Genomic DNA, 26478 nt, shown 5'->3' on the forward strand with positions numbered 1-26478 from the left:
GCTCTGGAGGAATTTTGTCTCACTCCTCTTTGCAGAATTGTTATTCAGCCACATTGAGACTGTGTGCTCATGTTGCATTTTTTTAGCGCTTTTGAAGCGTTTTTCGGGGTCAAACCGCTTCAAAAATGCTTAAAGTAAGCATCCCTTTAATTTTAATGCATTGTGGCCTTTGATGTGTTTTTTTCCACATAGGAAATGCTTAGCGGTTAAAAACGCAGCATGCTCATTGTTTTCTGCTTCAGTCCGCGTTTTTAGCTGTTTCCTATGAGTCCAGAAGACGCGCGGAAAAAAATGCATCAAAAACGCGTGTTTTTTGTGCAAAAAAACGTGCAGAAAAAAAAGCGCGTTTTCTGGGAAGAAGTCCGGTTTTGTATCAGTTTTAAAACGCTAACGTGGGCACATAGCCTGAAAGGTTTCTGAGTATGAACCACTTTTCTAAGGTCATGCTACAGCATCTCAGTCGGATTAAGGTCAGGACTTTGACTAGGGCACTCCAAAGTCTTAATTTTTTTTTTTCTTTAGCCATTCAGAGGTGAACTTGCTGGTGTGTTTTGGATCATTATCCTGCTGCATAACCCAAGTGCGCTTCAGCTCACTTGGGTTATCACTGTGCGCAAAAACCTACAGGGAAAATTTGGTATGTATAAAAACTTCAGTTTACAATGACTGTATTACAATTGTAAGTTGTATATTGTGAAGTGTGATAATGGAATGACTTACATGTATATATTGTGTTGCTACATCCACAATACACATTTCCAGAACTGTTGTTCCTAAATGCAAAGGATGTTCATACCCCTTCCCCTCCCTTCAGCGTTAGGGTGCGGGCAACCAAATTCTTCTTGCAGTTTTCCTGCTCTGCTTTTAGTGTCTTTCTCATGTCTTGACTTAAAACTAGTGTTTTCTCAGTTCTGACCGGACATAACTGGCTAATGTCATGGCTTTACCGCGACAGAGAAGGACCAGAAGAACACAGAGTCTGATTTCACGGATTCCTGCACTGATTTGAAGCAATTCTCCTTCATATTATATGGTGCAGGTTTTTGTTATCAGTGCAGGGTTAAATTATTCAGCTTAGAGTCTCTGAAGCCTCCCTGCTTGGATGATTTCAGCTGTTCAGTGTTGGCCATTCCCTTCTGCTATATATTCTCACCTCTGGCAATCTGGATTGCCGGTGTTAAAGGGAATCTGTCACCTCATTTTTCCCGTATGAGATGCAGCCACCTCCATCAGGGGCTTATCTATAGCATTCTGTGATGCTGTAGATAAGCCCCCGATGTAACCTGAAAGATACGAAAAAAGAGTTAGATTATACTCACCGGGGGGGGGGGGCGGTCTGGCGCCTCCCATCTTCATACAATGACGTCCTCTACTTTCCTTCTGTAGCAATATGTTATATGTTGATGTGGCCTCTAGGGGTCTCACTACTTTGATGTGTGTAATATAGAGTGTAAGAACTTGTTGGTTAGTTGCTGTAAGCAGACATCTTGTAATGGAGGAATGTATCACAAGTCTCATGTAATAAACAAGCCTGGAGATATCCTAGGAGTGTGATCCTTAACCGGAAATACATAACAGAACATGGTGGCAGCTGGGCACAGAACCTGCAAATCCTCAGAGCTTGTGTGAGGCTGGGACTGTACAGAGGATCACAGAGAATCACAGCAAAACAGAGACTGGTCTGAAGCCCCTTCAAGGACTGGATGTGACTTCATGTAATTTGTCCCAGACTTGGAGACATTGGAAGGAAGAGTTCACAAAACAAGCAGGTACTGATGTATATCTGTCTATTCTGGATCATAGAAACACACCCACTCAAGGCCTAGACAGCAGTCCGGCACAGAGGCTCATGAGTAGGCGTGCAAAGACACTTTTAACAACTGCTAGTCATCTGTTAAAGCCAAAGTTGCTGGGAAACATCAAAGCTAAATTACAGAAGAATCAAGCTAGGCAAGCTTTCTATTACAATAAATCTGCAAAGGATCTGCCTGAGCTCCAGAGAAATGACAACATTCGGCTGCAGCCAAGCAGGCCGTTTGACAAACACTGGCAAAAGCAAAAGTTGTCCAGAAACTAGGACCTCGGTCCTACGAAATTCTAACAGAGGAAGGAAGAAGACTAAGGAGAAATCGGAGATATCTGAGGAAATCACAAGAAAGATTCATGGCCTTTTGAACAGTATCCTGACACCAAAGACAGCGAGGTAGCAAGTACAAGTCAAGTACCAACAGTGACAGCTGACCATCAGGGTGAGGATTCTGGCCAGAGACAGACAATATCAGAAGGCATATTACCAGGATCAGAAGAACTACCAGATGTAGGCAGTGACACATCTTATGTTACTAGAGCCGGCAGAATTACCAGAAAGCCGACGGACCTCAAGGATTATATCTAATTGGACTTATTATGTTATAGCTTGTTATTTCAGTTAAAAGAGAAAGGATGTAGCAAGATGTTATATGTTGATGTGGCCTCTAGGGGTCTCACTACTTTGATGTGTGTAATATAGAGTGTAAGAACTTGTTGGTTAGTTGTTAGCAGACATCTTATAATGGAGGAATGTATGACAAGTCTCATGTAATAAACAAGCCTGGAGATATCCAAGGAGTGTGATCCTTGACCGGAAATACATAACAGAACACCTTCCTGTCGTGGCTCCTGCGCAGGTGCACTGTCTGCCCTGTTGAGGGCAGAGCAGAGTCGTGCAGTGTGCAGGCATTGCCTGCGCACTGCAGTATTCTGCTCTGCCCTCAACAGGGCAGCCGGAGCCATGACCGGAATGAAAGAAGAAGACGTCATCGCTAGAAGATGGGAGGCGCCGGACCGCGACACCCATTGGACCGGACCGCCCCCCCCCCCCCCCGGTGAGTATAATCTAACTCTTTTTCTTGATCTTTCATGTTACATCTGGGGCTTATCTACAGCATTACAGAATGCTGTAAATAAGCCCCTGATGTCGGTGCCGGCAGCTCATATTCGAAAAAAGGGGTGATAGATTCCCTTTAAGTGGTTAGTCTACCTTCTCAACCCTGCTGTTCCAAGCGAATGCATTTTTGGCTTTGTAACATCAAGCTGTCTGTTTGACAATTTCACTCTACTGTTCCAAGGTGTTATCCTCATACTCATCTAAGCTACATCTAAATGTCTGTCTACCAACTTTTTCTCCTGTTAGAAAGTGCTGCCGGTACATTTATTTTATTCTGCTACATAAACCTTACTGTTTGCTGCCTCATCTCTGCTGTTTCAAGGTGCTGTCCACATGTTTTGCTCTGCTGCATCATTATACCTGTCTCTCTATTCGATAATGTTGTTCCAAGGTCCTGAATGCACACTAAGCACTGCTGCATTAAGTTAATTCTCTGTCTATACGACTGTCTGCCGTACAAGTAGAGTTCATAGGAACATCTGACAGGAGGAACTCCAGTGTAACTCAGTACTGTGAGTACTTCACTCAAAGGCGCTATAAGAGGAGACGTTCAGAAAAGGCACATATGTTGGCGGAGTGTTGGAAGGGAGAACTTCATCTTGCCTGGAAGTTGGCTGAGCTCCTGACCTGGAGGACACAGCACCAAGGCAGGCACCTGTGTGCACAACAGACTGTGAGTAAAGCTTTGGAACTACATGCCCTGGTGTCCTCCACTTATTCCTGCGCCAACGCGCCAGTACGGCTACATCCCTTGCCCCCGACACTACACCATCTAAGTGTCACTTCATGGTCCCCGGGATGCAGCTGGATGGGGGCAGGTGCTGAATGTAAACCGAGAGAAGGGGTTCGGATTTATTGCGGATCCCAAAAGAATCAGCGACCTGTTCTTTAACTGGCGGGACGTGGAGCCCCATCTGAGGAGGGGGAATCCTGATAGAGACCTGCAGCCTGGGGAGTATGTGACCTTCACTCGGCATGAGGGACTCTGGGGGTGGTACGCCTGAATATCCGCCGTATTCTGGAGGAGTTTTATTGAAAGGTACAAGCCAAAGAGACCTGTTACTGCCCCTCCACCCACCGTTACCACTCAGACTGCTCAGGTACCCGATCCTAGGAACCAGGCTGTTCTTGTGTCACCTCCAGGTCGGCAGCTCAAACCAAAGATCCCTGGCTTAACACCGTGGGAAGAGGAGGAGTACTTACGGATTGCCAATGACTACTTTGAATCTGGTAGCCATTAAAGAAAAACTTTCAAATCTCGTTACCCAGGAGGGTTTGTTTGCACCAGTTGTGCCTTTTTGTTATCATGTTTTTCTGGTAGCACTTTTGTTGCCTAAGTTTTTGCAATGGCAGCGTTCTCACCACTTGAACTAGCGATCATGAACTTGGAGTGATCCAAAAACTTTTATTGTAAATAGTTGCACCTCTTTAGGTGCCCTTTCTTGGTTTTACATAAAGAGACACTTTGCGAAGATAATGTTTTTGCATGGACACTTTTCGAAGATGATGTCTACCTCAAAGGACACTGCAAGAAATCCCGGCTGGGAGCGGTGTCCAGCGCCTTACAAGAATAATTGTTGAATGTTTTACTGTGAAGTATTTGATAATGCGTTTTATGAGTATTAGTAACTGAGAAATGGCTTTTATCGAATGTCTGATTTAGAAATGAGTGTGAATAAAGAACTGGAAGTAGACAGGTGACAGACCAGGTATTTGCGGTCACTGTCTTGTGTCTATAATAGAGAAAAAAAAAAATGATGAGAGAAAATGTGTTACAGAGAATAGCACTTTTAATCAGATTTGCACTCAGAATTGAAAATTTTAGATAGGATTTAAGATAGAATTGTTTGTAACGTTCAAGATGAGTACCTCCTATACCAGGAAGATTAGTATAAGAAAAGTTTGTTATGCATTACAATTTTTTTGTATGTTTCTTTGCTGTCTACTTTGTTGTCTTGCAGCCCGTGGACATGCTGTGTTTAATGGGGGGGTATGTGGCGCCCCTGAGGCTCAGTCACCACAGAGGTACTGCACCTTCTCCTAAGGTGTAGTGCCCCACAGCCTAGGTAAGTTGGGAACTCCTTTCCACACTCCAACACCTGCATCCCACACACAGGATAGTTCAGCACTGATCACATTGCAGCTCATGCTTAGAGGGTAGCAGAGCACCTCTGGTGATTCATTGCTTCATAACACGAGATGTGCTGGGAGGTGGGTGGAGTTGAGATCCATATAAAAGAGTGGGAAGGTTTAGAATTGCAGGTCAGTCTAACAGGAGGTCAGGCAAGAGGAGTTCTGAAGTTAGTTTTGAGTTCAGTTTGAGTTCAGTTTAGAAAGAGTGCTGCAGCTACCTCAGTGATCTGAGCCAGCTGGCATGGGAAAGAGAAGAGAAGGAGAAAGACGTAGAACTGCAACCTAAGCTTCCATAAGAGAGAGAAGGAACAGCGCGGAACGAAGGAGTAGGAGAACAGAGAGGTGTTGTGGGTTGGAAGAGGAACCCTGCCTATAGGTTCTCAGCACAAGGCCGGGGCCCGGTCCCCAAGGTTGTATGGACACTTATGGTTCTGCAGCAGACACCGGTGGAGTAGTTGGCTGTAAATGCACTACTCCCATCTAAGACTTGGGACACAACAGCAACTGATTTAGAGAGCCGGGACTCAGGAGAAGGGAGTCCCCGAAGCAGGCTACAGCTGTCTGCCATACGAGTAGAGTTCTTGGGAACATCTGACAAGAGGAACTCCAGAGTACCACGGTACTGGAGATCTTCACACTTTAAGGCGCAATAGAGGAGTCGTTCAGGAAAGGTACATGTTGGCGGAGTGTTGGAGAGGAGCTTTCCATCTGGCCTGGAGGTTGGTTGAGTCTCTGACCCGGAGGACACAGCCCGGAGGCAGGCACCCTTGTGTACCGCAGACTGTGAGTAAAGCTTTGGAACTGCAAGCCTCGGTGTCCTAAATTCATTCTTGCGCCAAGCCGCTCAGCACCGCTACATCTGGGTACCATCCTTACACTGCCTGCGTCTTTCCACAACCATTACAACTACACTGCCCTGGGACATCAGCCCTGCCTGTGGAGGGCTATACCATCACTGCTGCACCATGCTATCTGTCCCAGAGGATCTGTCTGCAGCGTCGGCTTAATACCTCCCTTGCCGAGCACCACAGGTGGCGTCACGAGCTATTTCATTCCATTAACTACATTCCCCCATTACTTGGGCGCCCAGGGCCACCGACCGGGTCACCGCTGCTGTGACACATTCCCCTGACACCGGCCCGGTACCGAGTACCCCGCGGCCCTGGGAGGGCGACCCAACTGCCTTTAACATGGTATAAATAATGATGCAGCTACTAATTTTCATCAGGTCAAAAAACCTTTTCTATCAAGTTGCTGAGCGTGTGACTTACCATGTCACTTATTTTCTGATAGAAAATTTCCCACGGCTCAGCAGTTTTGATAAACATGAAAATCAATGTAGGTCCAGAAGAACAGTGTAAAAGCAACTTGATCCTTTATTTAAACAGTGTTAAAAACCATAGAGAACATTTAACAGACATGTAGGCATTGCGACCTATGCGTTTTGAATGTCAAGCATTCATAACCACGGTGTTTTTTACTCATACTGCTGGACCTACATTGATTTTCTATCTCCAAGTACTGCTGAGAAATGCAGACGTGACGGGGATTTCAGAAGCCATTTATAAAAACTTATAAGTTCCCCATGCACACTAGGTTAACATGAGCAGTGTCGGACTGGGGTGCCAAGGGCCCACCAGAAACATCAACTCCAGGGCCCCACTTTTTATCTACTTGCAAATATGACTTTATCCTGATTCACAAATTTATATAGCAATAAAATGGGTTGATTGCTAAATAAATAAGATGTTGTCATTGTCTGCTCATTTAAGATGGTGATGGCCAACTCCTGCAAAGGGGCCCACTGGAGGATTCTCCTGTTCTCCTGTGCGCCAGTCCGACCCTGAACATGATCCAAACAGGCCAATATCTTCATCATCGGCCACCAATCCAATGTATATGGAGGCCTCCCGATTCGCCTCCAGCAAATGATATTGGAGGAGAAAAATAATTCCAACAGCAGATGTTTTGTTCTCCATGATATAAGCCACCAGTAGAGGATTGTGACAGAAGTATCCTAGAGGAACGCTTACAGTTACCGTATAATGGGGACTTGGGAGAGATTGCTTTTGGCCTAAAACTCATTTGTCCAAAGGCAATGTATTCTGTATAGGGGGGGTTTACATTGTTTCTCTTGACATTTTAGATCTCTTAATGCCACTCTATTCTAATTGGGCCAGAAATCTGGAGGTATTGCATTTGGAGCTGTGTCCATTATTGTTTCAGTGCTTTGCTATTTGGTGTTAATGGGTTTGAATCTGAGATATGAGGATTTACTACAATTGTATTCAGTCTGGGCATTTCTTTGTTAATTGTGCTAACAGCTTTACCTTTATTGTAACAGATTTGTTGTGGAGGGGACACAATTTTAAAGTAGAATTTTAGTATTTTGTATTAAGGTTTCTTATCCTACACTTGTTACGTCTTCACAGCAGGTACAGTTCCCCTGTCCACAATGTGGGTGCTGATGGAGGAGCAAGTGACCTGTCAATCAACCTCCCCTGATAAAAAAACTGCACATAGGCTCATTCGAAAATTTATTGGTAGATCTGGTCACTTGCCCCTCTATTAGCAAGAATTAGAGATTTGGAGAGTTGTTGAATCTGTGAGGAAGTGGGACTGACAAGACCAGGAAGAAAACCTGTAATACTTTTATTTTTGCAAGTGCCACAAAATTATGTCCCGAACACATTTATTAAAATATACTGGCCGACAACATTAAACAAAGTAAACTGCAGGTTATGTATTTTACCCACACTGATACATTGTAGCAAAATATCAAGAAAGGTTAGAGATTTGCATTGCTAATGTATTCATCTATTCGGATTTAAGGCTCAGGAGCCTAAAGGCAAGATTATCTGCAGTTGTAGATTGCACACGTCAAGCAGTCCTCATCTTCGCGTCATGGGTGGCTTTATATTTGTCTGCTATTACAAAATAAGGCAACCACCCTTCCCTACCTCCATCCTGGGATGAACTCCTCTTTTTCCCATAACAGTAATTAACCCATTTTAATAGATTTACAAATATAGACAGTTTTAAGGGGTAGTCCATTATTTGGACAACCCTTCTGGCTCTCACAGGGCTTGCATGACATTTTTATGTCTCATGATCCCTGTAGCCAATTAGAGGTCATTTCACTCTTCCATCCTTCGGACAAATCACACATCTGGAGGAAGCGAGAGAGCAGCCGCAGCTCTGACTTACTCCGGATGTCCTATTTGTCCAAAGGAGGGGGCAATGATGTAGCCACTGATTGTTATGTCATGTGATCCCTGCAGTCAATGTCATGCAAGCACTGGGAGAGCCAGTGCTGATACTGCTGGATCGGATGGGAGTATAGGTGTTATTTTTTTTCATAAGGAAGTAACATAGTAATTGAGAAGGGATTGTCTGAGTAATGTACAAAACCTTTAACCCCTTCACCCCCAAGGGTGGTTTGCACGTTCATGACCGGGCCAATTTTTACAATTCTGACCACTGTACCTTTATGAGGTCATAACTCTGGAACGCTTCCATGGATCCTGGTGATTCTGACATTGTTTTCTCGTGACATATTGTACTTCATGTTAGTGGTAAAATTTCATTCAAATAACTTGCGTTTATTTGTGAGAAAAACGGAAATTTGGCGAAAATTTTGAAAATTTCGCAATTTTCCAACTTTGAATTTTTATGCCCTTAAATCACAGAGATACGGCACACAAAAAACTTGATAACTAACATTTTCCACATGTTTACTTTACATCAGCACAATTTTGGAACCAAAATTTTTTTTTGTTAGGAAGTTATAAGGGTTAAATGTTGACCAGCAATTTCTCATTTTTACAACACCATTTTATTTTTAGGACCACATCACATTTGAAGCCACTTTGAGGGGTCTATATGATAGAAAATACCCAAAAGCGACACCATTCTAAAAACTGCACCCCTTAAAGTGCTCAAAACCACATTCAAGAAGTTTATTAACCCTTTAGGTGCGTCACAGGAATTTTTTTGAATATTTAAAAAAAAATGAACATCTAACTTTTTTTCATAAAAAAAATACTTCAGGTTCAATTTTTTTTATTTTACCAAGGGTAACAGGAGAAATTGGACTGCAAAAGTTATTGTGCAATTTGTCCTGAGTACGCAGATACCTGATATGTGGGGGGGAACCACTGTTTCAGTGCATGGCAGAGCTCAGAATGGAAGGAGCGCCGTTTGACTTTTTCAATGCAAAATTGGCTGGAATTCAGATTGGACGACAAGTCACGTTTGGAGAGTCCCTGATGTACCTAAACAGTGGAAACCCCCTACAAGTGACCCCATTTTGGAAACTAGACCCCCCAAGGAACTTATCTAGATATGTGGTGAGAACTTTGAATCCACAAGGGCTTTACAGAAGTTTATAACGTTCAGCGGTACAATTAAAAAATCATATTTTTTCCACAAAAATGATCTTTTCATCCCAATTTTTATTTTCCCAAGGGTAACAGGACCCTAAAAGTTATTGTGCAATTTGTCCTGAGTACGCTGATACCCCACATGTGGGGGTAAACCACTAATTGGGCGCATGGCAGAGCTCGGAAGGGAAGCAGCGCCATTTGACGTTTTTGGCTGGAATTGAGATCGGACACCATGTCGCGTTTGGAAAACCCCTGATGTACCAAAACAGTGGAAACCCCCCACAAATGACACCATTTTGGAAACTAGACCCCCTAAGGAACTTATCTAGATGTGTGGCGAGAACTTTGAACCCCCATGGGCTTCACAGAAGTTTATAACATAAAACCATACAATTAAAAAATCATATTTTTTCCACAAAAATGATCTTTTCACCCTCAATTCTTATTTTTCCAAGGGTAACAGGACCCTAAAAGTTATTGTGCAATTTGTCCTGAGTACGCTGATACCCCACATGTGGGGGTAAACCACTATTTGGGCGCATGGCAGAGCTCGGAAGGGAAGCAGCGCCATTTGACGTTTTTGGCTGGAATTGAGATCGGACACCATGTCGCGTTTGGAAAACCCCTGATGTACCAAAACAGTGGAAATCCCCCACAAATGACACCATTTTGGAAACTAGACCCCCTAAGGAACTTATCTAGATGTGTGGTGAGAACTTTGAACCCCCATGGGCTTCACAGAAGTTTATAACATAAAGCCATACAATTAAAAAATCATATTTTTTCCACAAAAATGATCTTTTCACCCTCAATTCTTATTTTTCCAAGGGTAACAGGACGTAAAAGTTATTGTGCAATTTGTCCTGAGTACGCTGATACCCCACATGTGGGGGTAAACCACTATTTGGGCGCATGGCAGAGCTCGGAAGGGAAGCAGCGCCATTTGACGTTTTTGGCTGGAATTGAGATCGGACACCATGTCGCGTTTGGAAAACTCCTGATGTACCAAAACAGTGGAAACCCCCCACAAATGACACCATTTTGGAAACTAGACCCCCTAAGGAACTTATCTAGATGTGTGGTGAGCACTTTGACCCCCCCCAGTGCTTCACAGAAGTTTATAATGCCCGGGCGTGAAAATAAAAAATGTGTATTTTTTCCACAAACATGATCTTTTAGTCACCATTTTTTTATTTTCCCAAGGGTACCAGGAGAAATTGGACCCCAAAAGTTGTTGTCCAATTTGTCCTGAGTATGCTGATACCCCATATGTAGGAGAAAACTACTGTATGGGCACACGTCGGGGCTCGGAAGGGAAGTAGTGACGTTTTGGAATGCAGACTTTGATGGAATGGTCTGCGGGTGTCATGTTGCCTTTGGAGAGCCCCTAATGTACCTAAACAGTGGAAACCCCCCACAAATGACACCATTTTGTAAACTAGAGCCCCCAAGGAACTTATCTAGATGTGTGGTGAGCACTTTGAACCCCCCAGTGCTTCACAGAAGTTTATAACGCCCGGGCGTGAAAATAAAAAATTCGTATTTTTTCCACAAACATGATCTTTTAGTCACCATTTTTTATTTTCCCAAGGGTACCAGGAGAAATTGGACCCCAAAAGTTGTTGTCCAATTTGTCCTGAGTATGCTGATACCCCATATGTGGGAGAAAACTATTGTATGGGCACACGTCGGGGCTCGGAAGGGAAGTAGTGACGTTTTGGAATGCAGACTTTGATGGAATGGTCTGCGGGTGTCATGTTGCCTTTGGAGAGCCCCTAATGTACCTAAACAGTGGAAACCCCCCACAAATGACCCCATTTTGAAAACTAGACCCACTAAGGAACTTATCTAGATGTGAGGTGAGCACTTTGAACCCCCAAGGGCTTCACAGAAGTTTATAATGCCAGGGCATAAAAATAAAAAAATCGTATTTTTTCCACAAACATGATCAATTAGTCCCCAATTTTTTCATTTTCCCAAGGGTAACAGGAGAAATTGGACCCCCAAAAGTTGTTGTCCAATTTGGCCTGAGTACGCTGACACCCCATATGTGGGAGAAAACTACTGTATGGACACACGTCGGGGCTCGGAAGGGAAGCAGTGACGTTTTGGAATGCAGACTTTGATGGAATGGTCTGCGGGTGTCATGTGCGTTTGGAGAGCCCCTGATGTACCTAAACTATTGAAACTCCCCACAAGTGACCCCATTTTGGACACTAGACCCCCCACGGAACTTATCTAGATGTGTGGTGAGCACTTTGAACCCCCAAGTGCTTCACAGAAGTTTATAACACTCGGACGTGAAAATAAAAAAATCATTTTTTTTCCACAAAAATGATATTTTTGCCCCCAATTTTTTTATTTTCCTAAGGGTAACAGGAGAAATTGGACCCCAAAAATTGTTTTTCAATTTGTCCTGAGTAGGCTGATACCCTACATGTGGGGGTAAAACACTGTCTGGGCGCATGGCAGAGCTTGGAAGGGAAGGAGCACCATTTGACTTTTTCAACTCAGAATTGGCTGGAATTGAAATCAGATGCCATGTTGCATTTGGAGAGCCCCTGATGTGCCCAAACAGTGGAAACCCCCCAATTATAACTCCAACCCTAACCCCAACACACCCCTAACCCTAATCTGAGCCCTAACCCTAGCCCTAACCCTAGCCCTATCCCTAGCCCTAACCCTAACCCTAACCCTAGCCCTAACCCTAACCCTAATGGGAAAATGGAGATAAATACTTTTTTTTTAATTTTATTATTTTTCCCTAACTAAGGGGGTGATATCGGGGGGTTTGATTTACTATTTATGGCGGTTTTTATATTTGGCAGCTGTCACACGCTATAAGACGCTTTTTATTGTAAAAATAGTTTTTGCATCACCACATATTGAGAGCTATAATTTTTACGCATTTTGACCCACCGAGTCATGTGAGGTCTTATTTTTTGCGGGACGAGTTGACGTTTTTATTGGTACCATTTTCGGGCACGTGACATTTTTTGATCGCTTTTTATTCCTATTTTTGGGACGCAGAATGAACAAAAACCAGCGTTTCATGAATTTCTTTTGAGGGGGTGCGTTTACACCGTTCCGCGTGCGGTAAAATTGATAAAGCAGTTTTATTCTTCGGGTCAGTACGGTTACAGCGATACCTCATTTAGGTCTTTTTTTATGTTTTTGTCGGTTTTATGCAATGAAAACTATTTTATATAAAAAATAATTATTTTTGCATCGCTTTATTCTGCGAGCTATAACTTTTTTATTTTTTCGCTGATGATGCTGTGTGGCAGCTCGTTTTTTGCGGGACAAGATGATGTTTTAAGTGGTACCATGGATATTTATATGCGTCTTTTTGATCGCGCGGTATGATAATAAATCATTATTTTTTGCTTCGTTTTTTATTTTTATTTTTTAAGGGGTTCGCTAAAGGGGTTAACTAATGGGACAGTTTTATAGGGCGGGTCATTACGGACGCGGCGATACCTAATATGTGTACTTTTATTGGTTTTTTTATTATTATTTCCAAAAAATGGATTTATTGGGGGAATATTTTTTTTTTTTTTCTAATTTATTTGGCGATTTTTTTTAAATTATTTTAACACTTTTTTTTATTTTTTTTTTTACTTTATTAAATAGTCCCAGGTGGGACATCACTGTCCTGTGACCGATCGCTGATCTGTCACATCACAGATCACTGTGACAGATCAGCGATCTGACACAGGCACTGCAGAAGGCTTCCTCATGCCTGCGCTTTGCAGGCACTGAGGAAGCCAGCTTCCTCAGGCCCCCGTCGCCATCTTGGATTCGGGGGCCTGGAGGAAAGGAGCCCCCCGCAGCAGCGCTGCACATTGAGCTGCCGTGGGGGGCTCAGGGAAGCACGGAGGGAGCCCCCTCCCTGCCGATGCTTCCCTTTAACCCCCGGTACACCGCGATCATGTTTGATCGCGGTGTGCAAGGGGTTAACGTGTCGGGGGCGGTCCGTGACCGCCCCTGACACATTGTGCCGGGTGTCAGCTGTGATAATCAGCTGACACCCGGCCGCGATCAGCGGCGCTCACCACGTGGGCGCCGCTGATCGCGCCGACGTACTATCCCGTCCATGGGCATAGGGGCCCAGGTCCCATGGACGGGATAGTACGTCAGATGGCAGAAAGGGGTTAATGTACTCATATTGAAATACTCCCTGCTCTCACTTTGTAATTCTTCACAAGATCTTTATTCTTCAATAGGTTTATCACTCGCTATTCATGCACATGTAGTATACTATTAGTAGTAGTAGTAGTAGTAGTAGTATTAACATCATCATCATTTTTGTCTGCCCTTATTCACACTGAGGTCAACTTTGACACATGGTAAGATTTTTAATATTAGTGTAGGACCGTCTCGATCAGGGTCACCTTGGCGACTGTGAGATGGATTTTAGGCTATTTTTGATCAAAAATCGAATTACTAAGAACCCTGTGTTATTTCAATGCACTTTTGCTTTTTTACTTATTTAGTTATAGCGGGGTTTGTGTTTACTTTGCTTCTTGTAGGTTTTTTCAATGTTTTATGGCCAATGTGAACATGAGTTTATATGCTGCATGTATACCAACTTTAACTAAGCTCAAATTTTGTGAGATTTTTCTTTGTATTTTTGCTTTTTGTGCAAGTCAGGGTGTGGCCTCACCCTCTTGAGCTGTAAATTACATTCAAAAGCCTTTTTTGTCTGCTCTTATTCACACACTGAGGTCAACTTGACATGTGGTAAGATTTTTAATGTTAGACCGTGTAGGACCGTCCCGATCAGGGTCAAACTTGGTGATGGTGAGATGGCTTTTATGCTATTTTTGATCAAAAATCGTATTACTAAGAACCTTGTGTTATTTAAGAGCACTGTGTTATTTAAATGCACTTTTGCTTTTTACTTATTTAGTTATAGCAGGGTTTATGTTTATTTTGCTTCTTGTAGGTTTTTTCAATGTTTTATGACCAAAGTGAGCATGCGTTTATATGCTGCATGTATACCAACTTTAACTAAGCTCATTTTTTGTGTGTTTTAGCTTTTTTAATTTCTAGAAAATGTTGAGCCTTTTATTACAGTTATGTGTTGACAGCTCTGTTTTATAAAAGGAACCAACGTTTAAATAGGTCATCACCACCACCATCTTAAAAACCATCAATAAAGCCAGAAAATAATAAAATAAAGGATACTTACATTACCGCTCCCCACTGCTTCTGTTTCAATGCTGACCAGGTTGCCCACCTATCTTTGCATTTTCTGCATGGTTCAACCAGACATCTGAGAATTGCAGCCACTGACATGTTGTATTGAGGTCATCAGTAAGATACATTTTTATATTTTTTTATAGCTATTCCTCTGAAAATCCCTTCATTAGCTCCCAGTTCCTCAACGAATAAGGTTTAAGCTACTGACAATGACCTACAAGATCGTCCATACAGGGACAGTGATGATGATGTCTATAAAGAGCTGTGGAATTAATGGCGTGATATAAGGCTAGGGTCACACAAGCGTATATTCTCTAACCCAAGAGAATCAGGCCAATTATTCTAATCAGAGTTTGATCAGAGTGTGAAGATAGTGCTATCCTATTCTCTCGGATGAGAAGAATATGGAGAAAAAAAATTCTCCATCTTCTCCATTCTATCAGTCCGTGGAAATCGGACTGAAATCAGATGACAGCCGAGTGCGGCCCCCACAGAATAAAATTGATCCGAGTGCGATACAATATTTCAGATCGCACTCGGACCAAAAATACGGCCATGTACTCAAGCCCTATGTGAGCAAAATAAATCTGTCTCCTCCAAGCCAGCGCTGTGCAGAGAACCTCTCTTACAATATAGTTTTGCACTTTAGTAACCTCAGGTCTGTTTTGAAACACTAATTCATTTTATAACTTAAACTAAGACATAATTGACAAGACTGAACATCGTTCATGGAAAACAATTTGCTAATATCACTTAAAGTTACTGAACAGGTTACCCAACTAACTACAAAGTAAAGGGACACACCCAGGCTCTCCATCGGAGCCACCAGCAACCTAATAAATGTAAATATAGTAGCTGAATATTGTTATAGTGTCTGAGAAGGGAATTATTACAGATAATTTATAGTATCTGCCATTACTACCTCTTTTGGTTGGACATTCCATAGTCTGACTGCTCTAACTATAAAGAACCCTTTACTATTTATCTGCCAAAATCGCATCGACTCCACAAGTAATGAATGTCCCCTTTGTAAACTCATTGGGAGGAATAAATCATATGCCAGCCCTTTGTATTGACCCCAGACTCATTTTTAAGAGTTGATCCGGTCCTTCTGTCACATCGGTAATTTGTGACCACTGGACATGAGCTGCCAGAGCCGCCTCTTACCTAAAGGCATCTTCTATTGATTAGTCAGCCTGGCACAGTACCACATGTGCATCATCCCATCACACAATTGTCATGCAGGCCAGCTAATAAAATGGAGAGTCGTAGATGCTGTCAAGTAAGAGGCGGTTCTCAAAACTCCCACCCACAGATTACTGACATGAATGTAAGGAGGTGGACCGGACCGTGGGTACCTGCATGCCTGGTCCGGAACTGAAGAGGCTGCATCCTCTGTTTCTGGGGGGAAGCCTGCTGCAGGAGGGAATGAGAGGAGAGACGGAGTTTCCTGCTGACAGAAGGGGGCGGGTAGAGCCCAGAGAGAGCACGCTGACACAGGGGTATAAGAAGGAAAAGAGCGTGCTGCAGCAGGAGTTGGCGCCAAATAAGTGAAGCACACAGAGCAGAGGAGAGCGCGGTCCGCTTCCCCCTCCAGAGAGTGTTGGCCCTGTGACAGACCGTGCTGCTGCTGCCAGAATACGAGCTGTGGTGTTGGGGGAATTAGCTGTGCCAGCAGAGTGGAGTGTGCAGAGCTGTTCCAGCTGAGCGGAGTGTGCAGCTGTGCCAGCAGAGCGGAGTGTGCAGAGCTGTGCCAGCAGAGCGGAGCGTGCGGAGCTAAGCCAGGTGCTGCACACTAGGAAACAGCGAGTACCACTGTTTCAAACCTTACATCTTATAGGATGATATAGGAGATTAGGGAGAGCCGTCGCACGAATGGGGGCGCCATTCTCGTATTTCTTAGGGTGCCAACCTCTGCACCTAGGTAGGTGTTCAGACAGTCAATTTTCTATAGGGCCAGGTCACTCTTTTCTACACACCGGCTGAGTGAAATTGTTATCAGGTGGTAGCACTAAGTATCAATTTTTAACATATTCCTTTTTTGTCCCTTCCTTTTTTCGTTTTTGTTGAGGTTTCTCTGGGCTAATCATTTTCTTGCAGTATTTTTTAACTGCTTGGATTTAGATTTTTCTGACCAGATGACTGTACTGGCAGATTTGGCTGGTTAGATTTGTTTCATCTGTAATATATCTTCTCTTCCTAGCAAGGTAATAGCCCTGTTTTTGCTAGGCTCAATAATAGGGGGTATCTGTACAATTTTTATTGTTGGTTAATGTACTTAATAAAAGTTATATTTTAATAGGGTTTTTTCAGTAAGTCGGTTATAGGTAACCCTTGTATACATACAAGTTTGTAAGTTGAAGTACAGCGTTCCAACGGTGGCACTGGCAACTGTAGCGCGGGTCATCTCGACGCAGTCTCTGACAGGCGGGAATCCAACAGTGGCACCGACAACAGCGGCACATGCAGTCTCTCAAGTGTCTGTCCACGATAAAGAAACAGCTTCGGAGAAAGGTCAATAATGGTGATTAGTAATTTAGGTTGATCAATGGAGAAAAGCTGATGAATGCAGTGGTGCCACTTTTGAGTCTCAGAAATGAAGGAAAATGGATTTTGCTTGTTGTAAATGTGAAAGTGACATTGTACTGTATGACTTTACCAACCTTTGGACCATATTCATTTCAGTCCACTTGGTGAGGTGGATCCTCCAAGCCCCTGATCCAGGTGGATGCATGGACTAGAGACGTCAGTGTAGCAGGTAAGGCATGCGGGATACAAGGACTGGAAGCACTGAGGACCGCAGACAGACCGGACACCGGAAAGCAGGCATTGATATGGAGCAGGTACTGGAGGACACAGGCAGACAGAACACAGATGAAACTAAGACACTAATACAAGCCTTATATAGGCCTAGACATACTGTACGATCACATGGAAGCACGTTCGGCCACAGAATTGAGAGGACCAGGATGAGGCAGGAAGAGTCCCGACCTGTGATAGGTGTCTAACAATATTCTTCAGTTGCACCAGTTGTCTGCTGACAATGTATTGCAAATGACGTTGATCAGGAAAAACTGTATATTTACTAACCCACAAACCATTTACCCTCACAGTATGCAGGAGGCATAACGCAAACATTTATCATGGGAATGAATAAAAATGTGTTTCTGACATTTGTTGAACTTATTAGTGACTTAATCAGTGCTAAATTTGGCAATGCTACTGCTAATATCTGCTCCGTTTCTCAGTCAGTATGTGAAAGGTAAATGGATCAGAGGATAGATTTCCTCGTATCTAAAACCACAGAAATGAAAAGACTGAAACTTGTTATTTCAGCATAAGATATCAGAATGATGTGACTAGTGAACTATGTGGACTCCATTGCACATTGTGGAGCATGGTCAAGTCATGTTGCCTCATATCACAACATCTGCTTTTCTATTCTAAGACAACATAAGTGTCAAGAAGTTATACTGGGAAAGCACCAAACTGGGGAAAAGGCTAAATGTACAAACAGAATGCAGAGGATATTTTATAGAAAACTTCATTTTTTTAATAAAGGAACGAGAAACTAGATCGAAGTGATAGAATCAAATTTATGTAGGATTTTTAGTTGCGCTCTGAAGTTAACGTCGCCAACACTTTTTTACACATCGCTGAAGATTGCATCAGGCATAAAAGGCTCAAATGACCTTTAGCATAACCGGGCAGGCTATCGCATCACTTGTTATAGCACAGCCAATCAGGAGGAACTACCATAAACTGTATGAAATCAAAAGCAGGAAATGCAGCACCCATTTTATAGTAAATCTGGATAGTGAGAAGATGTCACAGCTCACAGCTTAGCAATAAAGATAGGGAAAGTCATAAAACACTAAAGAAAGTGTACAGTTAGTGTATGACAGCACTGCGGTGAAGAAGATTAGAGTGTGAGAGATAGATTGTTGGTTACTGCCAGTTACCCTCCATTTACCCATAGCCATACTGTATATAGTGAGGTCACTTTGACATCAGAAGACTGTGTTAACACTAAAGAGCATGAATGGGGTTGGCTACAGCTGAAAGCTAGGATTGCTGTCTGTTCTTAGCATATTTCCTGGTGCAGGTATGATGATTGCATTGGTCACTGGACCTCTATGGTTTACAGTTCGTAGGCATTGCTTGCCTTGTATGTCCCAAATGCAAACAGTTTCATCATGGGAACCCAAAACCAGCATACTTCCATCTAATGATATGGAAAGGCACGTCACCTGGTCTCTGTACCCTTTAAACACCTTCTCATGTTCAGTATTAAAAGGCCTATCTCGCTGCACAGGCCATTCAAAAAGATCCACCTGAAATATGGAGCTATCACTTCCCCCACAAAATAAATTATATTCCGCAGGGTCGAATGTTACTGATATGATTCGAACATCAAAGAGGATGGACACAAGAATCTCCTCAGATGCAATATCCCAGAGCTTAACTGTCTGGTCCAAAGATGAAGTAATTGCTCTGGACTGGGTCCCTCCATTGCCACACTGTACATCAGTGATACGAAGTGAATGTTGGGTCCACATGTGACAACGTTCAGAACCTCGAGAGCCTTCAGTCTGCAAAACACTGAAAAGGTTCCACACAAGAGCAAGACTATCCTTGGCTCCAGTCAGGAAATGACTACTGTCATCTGTGAAGGTGAGGCAGGTGACATCCTGGTAGTGACTAGTGAGAATGGTAAGTAGATGTCCTGTGCAAACCTTTCACAGGTAAGCACTTTCTGCAATGCCGGCTGCTAGGTATAAACCATTAGGGGATGCAGACCAGCACGTCACTGGCGCCAAGGACACAATCTTATGTTGAACGTGATACTTTCTTTGTAGCTCAGATACATTGATGTAGTTCTTCCCCAGCTGTCCTCCGACGAGATACTGCCCACCGAGCAACACCAGGCCTCCTGTGCATGTGCGTCCTCCACGATAGGTGAGCAGAACCACTCCTTTCTGTAGATCCAATTAGCAACTTGTCCTGCAGCATCAGTACTCAACACAAGTTCTAGGGCACCGCCATGTTTGCCGCCCGGGCAAAGAGTCACGTATTAGCCACACATGGCCATATTATGGATAAGGCAAAAAAATCATTGCAAACACAGACATGGAAATATGAGGAAAAAGTTAACAGGAGTTTCAGAAACTATCACTCTTGGACAGTAGCCCATCTTTCTTATTGTCAGCAGCCTGAGGCAGTATCATCATTGAAATGCAACCCAGCTTTCCCCCAGTGCACGCAGCCTCATAAAGTATTGGCAACAGTGTCGGAAAGTATCACCACTGAAATATAAAACAGTTTTGTTATTGTCAGTAGTAACAGAAGTATGTTCATTGAACTACAGCCTGACACAGTGAGCAAAAATGGATGAAAAATGGACAAGCTTGCTGATGAGAAATTGTCCATGGAAAAAATCTCTGATGTGAAAGAGAGTATTTATGAGTTACTGTAACTCATAAGTGACCAAATGTTACTATGGAGTCCTATCAATATGTCGCATGTACTGTAATAGGTGTTCTATAGTAATCTATGCTCAGTTCAGAAACTAAAGGCAAATTGTTGGTCGTGGTCTTAATGCAGACACAAGAAGGAATCGGCAGTATGGCCAGGCCCATAGATAGCACTAGAAATCGGTTTGCGTTCTGGTGCCTAAGATGGGTTGCAAGAGGAAGCGACACAAGTATCCCTATAATTAAAAAAGATCTCCCCTCCACCAGGCTCTATAAAAAAAGGTGTTTTATGGAGGAGGGGGGAATGCATTCTTTTGTATTTGCAAATGAACCTCGAAGCAAGCCAGCACTTTTGGGGGTCAGAGGAGTTCCAATAAGATTCTTGCCTAGACGTGCAGGTAACCTAATCACACTGCAGACATCACTGCAGAGCACCACCTAAAGAAAAAAGACATTGGAACCAGGAGTATGTAAGCCAGAGATTCAGGGTGCTTTTTTATGTGTTAGGGAGGCTTTTACTATAAATTGGGTGGTAGGGGTGCTTTCAGAGTGAGGCATAGTGCAAGGGACAATGTGGAGGAGTGACAGGATGGGCTCAGCGTGGATAAGGCAAATTAAGTGGACTTAATATGGATAAGGAGCAGTGTAGGGGACTTAGTATGCATACGGGGCAGCATGGTGGGCTTAAGGCCCCGTCTCACTAAGCGATCTCGGTAGCGAGATCGCTGCTGAGTCACAACTTTTGTGACACAACAGCGATCTCACCAGCGAGATCGCTGTGTGCGACAGCGATCAGCGAGCGGCCCCCCTGCCGGTATCGCTGATCGCTGGAAGAAACCTCTGGACATTTCTTTGGTCACTGGTCTCCCGCTGGCCAGCACGCATCGCTGTGTGTGACAGGCGGGAGACCAGCGATCAGGTGTAAAAAATAATAAAAAAAATAAAAAATATAGTTATTCTCACCTTCCGACGTCCCGTTCAGCCATCCTGCCTCTCTCCACGCTCCGGTCCCAGTGATCCTTTGCACAAATGACCGCGAGATGTCACGGTCTCGAGGGATAACAAAGTCTCGCGGTCATTCGTCCAAAGGATCACTGGGACCGGAGCGTGGAGAGAGGCAGGATGGCTGAACAGGACGTCGGAAGGTGAGAATAACTATATTTTTTATTTTTTTTATTATTTTTTACAGCGATGGCAAGCGATGCCGCACACTCGGCATCGCTGTGCTGATCGCTGGTGAAGGTGTCTGTGTGACAGCTCACCAGTGATCACATAGCGACTTACCAGCGATCCTGACACCATGATATCGGTGTCGGGATCGCTGGTAAGTCGCTTAGTGTGACGGGGCCTTTAGTATGAATAAGGGAGAGCATAGGGGTTCAGTATGGAGAAGGGACAGTATGGGGGTTCAGTATGAAAAAGAGGCAGTATAGCTGTCTCAGTATGAATAAAGGGCAGCATGGGTACTCAGTATGGAGAGAGGGCTGCATGGTGGGGCATTCAGTAGGTAGACCAGGTAGTTTGGGAGGGCTCAGTATGGAGAATGAGCAATGTTGGGACCTCTGTATAGTGAAGGTGCAGCGTTGAAGGCTCAGTATGGAGAATGGGCAGCATGAGGACTCAGTATGAAGAAGGATTAACATGGGGGCTCAGTATTGAGAAGGGGCAGTATGGCATCTCAGTATGAATAAGTGACAACAAGTGTGGCTCAGTATGGAAAAGAAAAGCATGAGTGGCTTAATCATGCCAGACCTATTAAGTTTACGAAACACTCCTGTTAATTTTTTAATTCCCAAAACCTTTATAAATGGTAGTGTAGAGTTAATGTGTTAATATTCTCACCGACAAAGAAGGAGATGACTGAGATGGCTGTCTGCCGAACGATCAGCCAAAGAAGCATCATTCAGCTGACAGCCATCTAATGTGTATGGCCAGCTTTAGTCTCACGCACCACTAGGCGTTGTGACCACATAAAGTGCCTAAGGCATCATGAACGCCAAATACGGTTCTGAGTAAAGGCCTCATCACACACAGCGAGATCGCTGATTTTGTGACGCCACAGTGATCTCACCAGCGATCTCGCTGTGTGTGACACACATCAGCGACCGGGCCCCCTGCCGGGTATCGCTGATCATGCAGGATCATCCTGGGCCATTTTTTGATGGTTGCTCTCCCGCTGGCCAGCGCGCATCACTGCGTGTGGCAGCGGGAGCCAACGATCAGCGATGCTCCCAGCGCTGTAAGCAGTCCCTGGGAGCTGGTATCTAAGGTAAATATCGGGTTACTAAGTGGCGCGCGTCACTTAGTTACCCAATGTGTACCTTAGAAACCTGCGTGCTGGCAGCTCCCGGCGCGAGCAAGCTGATATCTAAGGTACACATCGGGTAACTAAGTGACGCGCGCCACTTAGTAACCCAATATTTACCTTAGATACCAGCGTCCTCGCTGGTGCTGATCGATGGTGGAGCTGCCTGTTTGGCAGCTCACCAGCGATCATGTAGTGATGCACCAGCGATCCTGACAAGGTCGTATCATTGTCGGGATCGCTGGTGCATCTTTAAGTGTAACGGTACCCTAAGGTCACATGAAGACAACCAAACTGATTAGTCCAACAGCTCAGGTTGAGGGATACAGATCTTTTCTTTTTTTTTTCTTTTCCAACTCTAATTACGGTAAATACTTTACTTTAGAAAATGTATTATGGAAGGTAATATACAATTTTCTGATAATTCTTTTCCAAATATGAAAAGCCCTTTGAAAACAGTAAGCTATATTAAATCTCAATGACAACATCACCTTTCCCCCACTTCTTAAACAATACAAATACCACAATCATAAACCTAATGAGCATTACTTCCAGGCCATGATCCGAACAATAGATTTACTGGGCGTAAAGGTGCCAAACCCTGTGCTGCTGAGGGGGTGTTAAGCCGCTCCACTGTCTGGACTGGCCCTCGCTTTGTGTTCAAGGAAGTTTAACTAGTGGGAGAACACAAGAGAATTTGCCAACAGGACACACGTTCATTGTCATGTCCGCTCACCATTCCAAGGTGTGTTTTGTCATGTCAATTTTAAGTGTTTTGTGTCTTGAAATAGCACAGAATTATCTTAACATTTTGGCTATTTACTGACTGCTTCAGCAAATGAGAGAGTTTTGTGGGTGATGACACGGCTGGTTTGTGAATGGAGCGACTAGGCCGAGTGCGATTATCCACCCAGTAACGCTGGTAGTAGTACAGTATGCTGAATAATCAGCCTTGCTTTGTTAGACAGTAGAAAATGTCAGAAACTGACCTGTTAAAATAAATGCTGATCTCTTCTGTGGAACGGAGCCAGATCAGTATCTAAATTCACTGGTGTTATCGTTACCAGCAGGTTTAATAGCACTGTGGTGAAAACTGCCTTAAAGGGCTTGTCCGTAATCACAAAAACAAAGCCACTTTCTGTCAGCACTAAATGACTGTTCAAACCAAACACAAGGGCTCGGTGCACCCTTGTTGTGGCTTGCTGTGGCCAAAAAGTTCAGTCCACTTTCCCACCTATTTGTCCTTCAATGCTGTCAATTAAGGAAGAGGTGGATGGGGATAGATGGAAAACTAATAGGTGGGAAGGTGTATTGCACTGGTTGACCACCTCAAAGGTGCACCAATTGCCTGTGCTTCATTTGAACAGTCATTTTGTGTTGTCAGGTTCCCTTTATTGAATGCAATACTACAAATAGCATGTAAAAAATGTTGCCACTACGGGACTGCAAAGCGTAAGTAGAGCTCACTAACGCAATTGTGTTTTGAAATTCCACCTAGTAGTACATTGGGATGTGACGATGCACTTACAGCTTCTTAGTCTGCACTGTATTCTCTAACCCGCAGCATCCTCCCTTGGCTGCTAGACAGGTTGTTTGCTCTGGTGTGGGGAAGGTGACTTGACGGACAGACGTGACTGGTAGTAGGAGGAGACGGTTTGTGCACTAGAGACGGAGATTGACAGGATAGGAGGGTGACAGCTGGGAAGGGTGGATAGGAGAGTGCAGTACCTAGAAATGACCACAAGATGGCAGGGGGGAGTAGCTTAGGACTTAACATCAGCTTACTGCTTGAGAAACGCTTAGTCATGGGGGCAGGGAGATAGGAACCCAGGAGGGGAATTCCTGGTGAGAGAGGGGATAAATAGAACAGGGTAGGGTTCCAGGCAGGCTAGTCCCGGGAGTAGCTCGGTAGAAGACGGTGAAGAGAGAAGAGCTCGACTAGAGGATGGATAGCAAAGAGACAGTCAGGGGGGTGGCCCTGACCCGACAGACCACAGAACAGACGAGGCCCCGGGGGTACCGATTGGATGACGACCTCGGGCAGGTGAAGCGCTGGCGGTAGATTGGTCTAGGACAGCCCCAGCGAAAGATCCGCGAGGGACATCACTTCGACTGGAGCAAAGGTGCATGTACCTGGGCCTGGAGACAGAGAACCGTAAAGAGGCTGCGGTGCGTGGTTGTGGTCGTCAGGAGGACGATGAATAAATCCGGAACTGTTACTATTGAAATCTGTCTCCGCCTCGTCCTTGCATCGCCTGGTGTCTGTGTCATCCGGACAGGGTAAGCAGTGGTCCACCCCCCAATCCCGGCCCCTACCACACTGGTACACAGCCACTGACCTGTCAATCAGCCGATGGAGTAAGTGTGTTGCTAGGCAGGAAATACAGTGCGAGACCGAGGAGCTTTAAGTGCGTCGTCACACCCCAATGCACTTCCAGACTGAACTGAAAATCATAATTTCTTGCTGCTAGAGAAGCTTTGTGTGGTCATAAAGGGATTGACTGGTTTATCTATCAAAGGGCCGCACAGTCATATAAATGGTTTGCAGGGTAAACGTTGCTGTGGAAATCACAATACTTTAACTAGACCTTATTAATATGGCTTCATCGTACCCACATTTAAAAGTCTACACCTATTGTACTACCCAGACTCCCAATGAGCGGATCCTACACTACCATAGCACTTTGGGGTGATGTGGGTTTGGTTCTGTAGAAAAGTGTGGGTTCAGGGGGTTAAATCTGGAGCACTCTCATACATGAGTACATTATGGCCCTCTGCCTCATGCATCAGGGAGGCAGTGAAATCCATTACCTTTGTTTTTAAAGTCAGTCTGGCCAGATGAGAACATCCCAACCAGATCCTTCCCCCAGCATTTTATTAAAATCAATGACCACAGCTTTTTGCATGCGAGGTTTGCATGCGATGAAAGCTAACTCTCCATTTTAGTCACTTTAGATGCAAAATGAATTCTTATTAAAAACAATAGGATCCTTTTAGATGTTGAGCTGTGTTTATTTACCGGAAGGCTTCATGCATATGATACAGCATCCAACCTTTGGGTAAGTTAAACACCTTTACATCTAAAACAATCCTGAATGTTGGCATGCTCTAACAACATTGTAGTGCAGGAGTGAGGAACCTCAGACCCATGGAAATGGCCGTTGATGACCTTTTATTCAGCCCCTGGGCAAGTTTCCGCGGACAGTCATGCTTGGGCCAGTAGCTGTATTTTGACAGCCGCCAGCCCATTAATTTCTTCTTACTCTGTGAACCCTCGCAAGTAGTGTTCACTACTGATGCTGAAGTGCGTGCAAAGAAAGATTATGTCCTGACACGCATTAGGAGGTACTTTGTGGGTGGAGTTAATGTGCCATATGTATGGCCCCCAAAGGATGATATAAATATCCAAATGGCCCTTGGCAGAAAAAAAGAAGAGATGTGCTCCAGCGATGAAACAATCCACTGATGTATTAAAAACATTTTTTGCTTCTTAAAAACATGAAAAATAATGTGGGTAACAGAAGATACAGAAATATGACCAACGCATTTCAGCAATTAAGCCTTAATCATGACCATGTTTGGCCATGATCAAGGCTTAATTGCTGAAACGCGTTGGTCATATTTCTGCCTCTTGTGTTACCCACATTGTTTTTTTCATGTTTTTAAGAAGCAAATAAATAACTGTTTTTAATACATCAGTGGATTGTTTCATCGCTGGAGCACATCTCTTCTTTTTTTCTGCTGATTGCTGACGCCCTGGACTGGGGCGGCTCCGTGCAGAGGACTTCCACTATTACAGACCAGCATGCTGTGGTGAGCTGACTTTCCTTTTCCCCTACCCTATCTTTTGATATTGGCAGAAAAAAGGTTCCCCACCCCTGTTGTAGTGGAATAGCTCCATGATGCAGGGTGGTATTTTTTTTTTATTTTATAGTAATTATTTTGTGTCTGGCACATTTTTATAAGCAAGTCATTATGATAGCCACAAAGGTTTAGTAATTTCTGTCATACAGCTCTGTAGTACTTAGGTTACTATATGGCACTTGGTAT

At 43.9% G+C, this 26478-nt stretch overlaps 1 pseudogene; it reads right to left on the reverse strand.

The window, feature by feature from the left end:
- Positions 1 to 18701: 18701 nt before the first annotated feature.
- Positions 18702 to 26478, reverse strand: part of LOC141053051 (WD repeat-containing protein 18-like) — a 57807-nt pseudogene continuing 50030 nt past the window's right edge.

Source organism: Dendrobates tinctorius, unplaced genomic scaffold, assembly GCF_039654945.1.
Source record: "Dendrobates tinctorius isolate UK_male_01 unplaced genomic scaffold, ASM3965494v1 ptg000165l, whole genome shotgun sequence".
NCBI classification, from domain to species: Eukaryota; Metazoa; Chordata; class Amphibia; order Anura; family Dendrobatidae; genus Dendrobates; species Dendrobates tinctorius.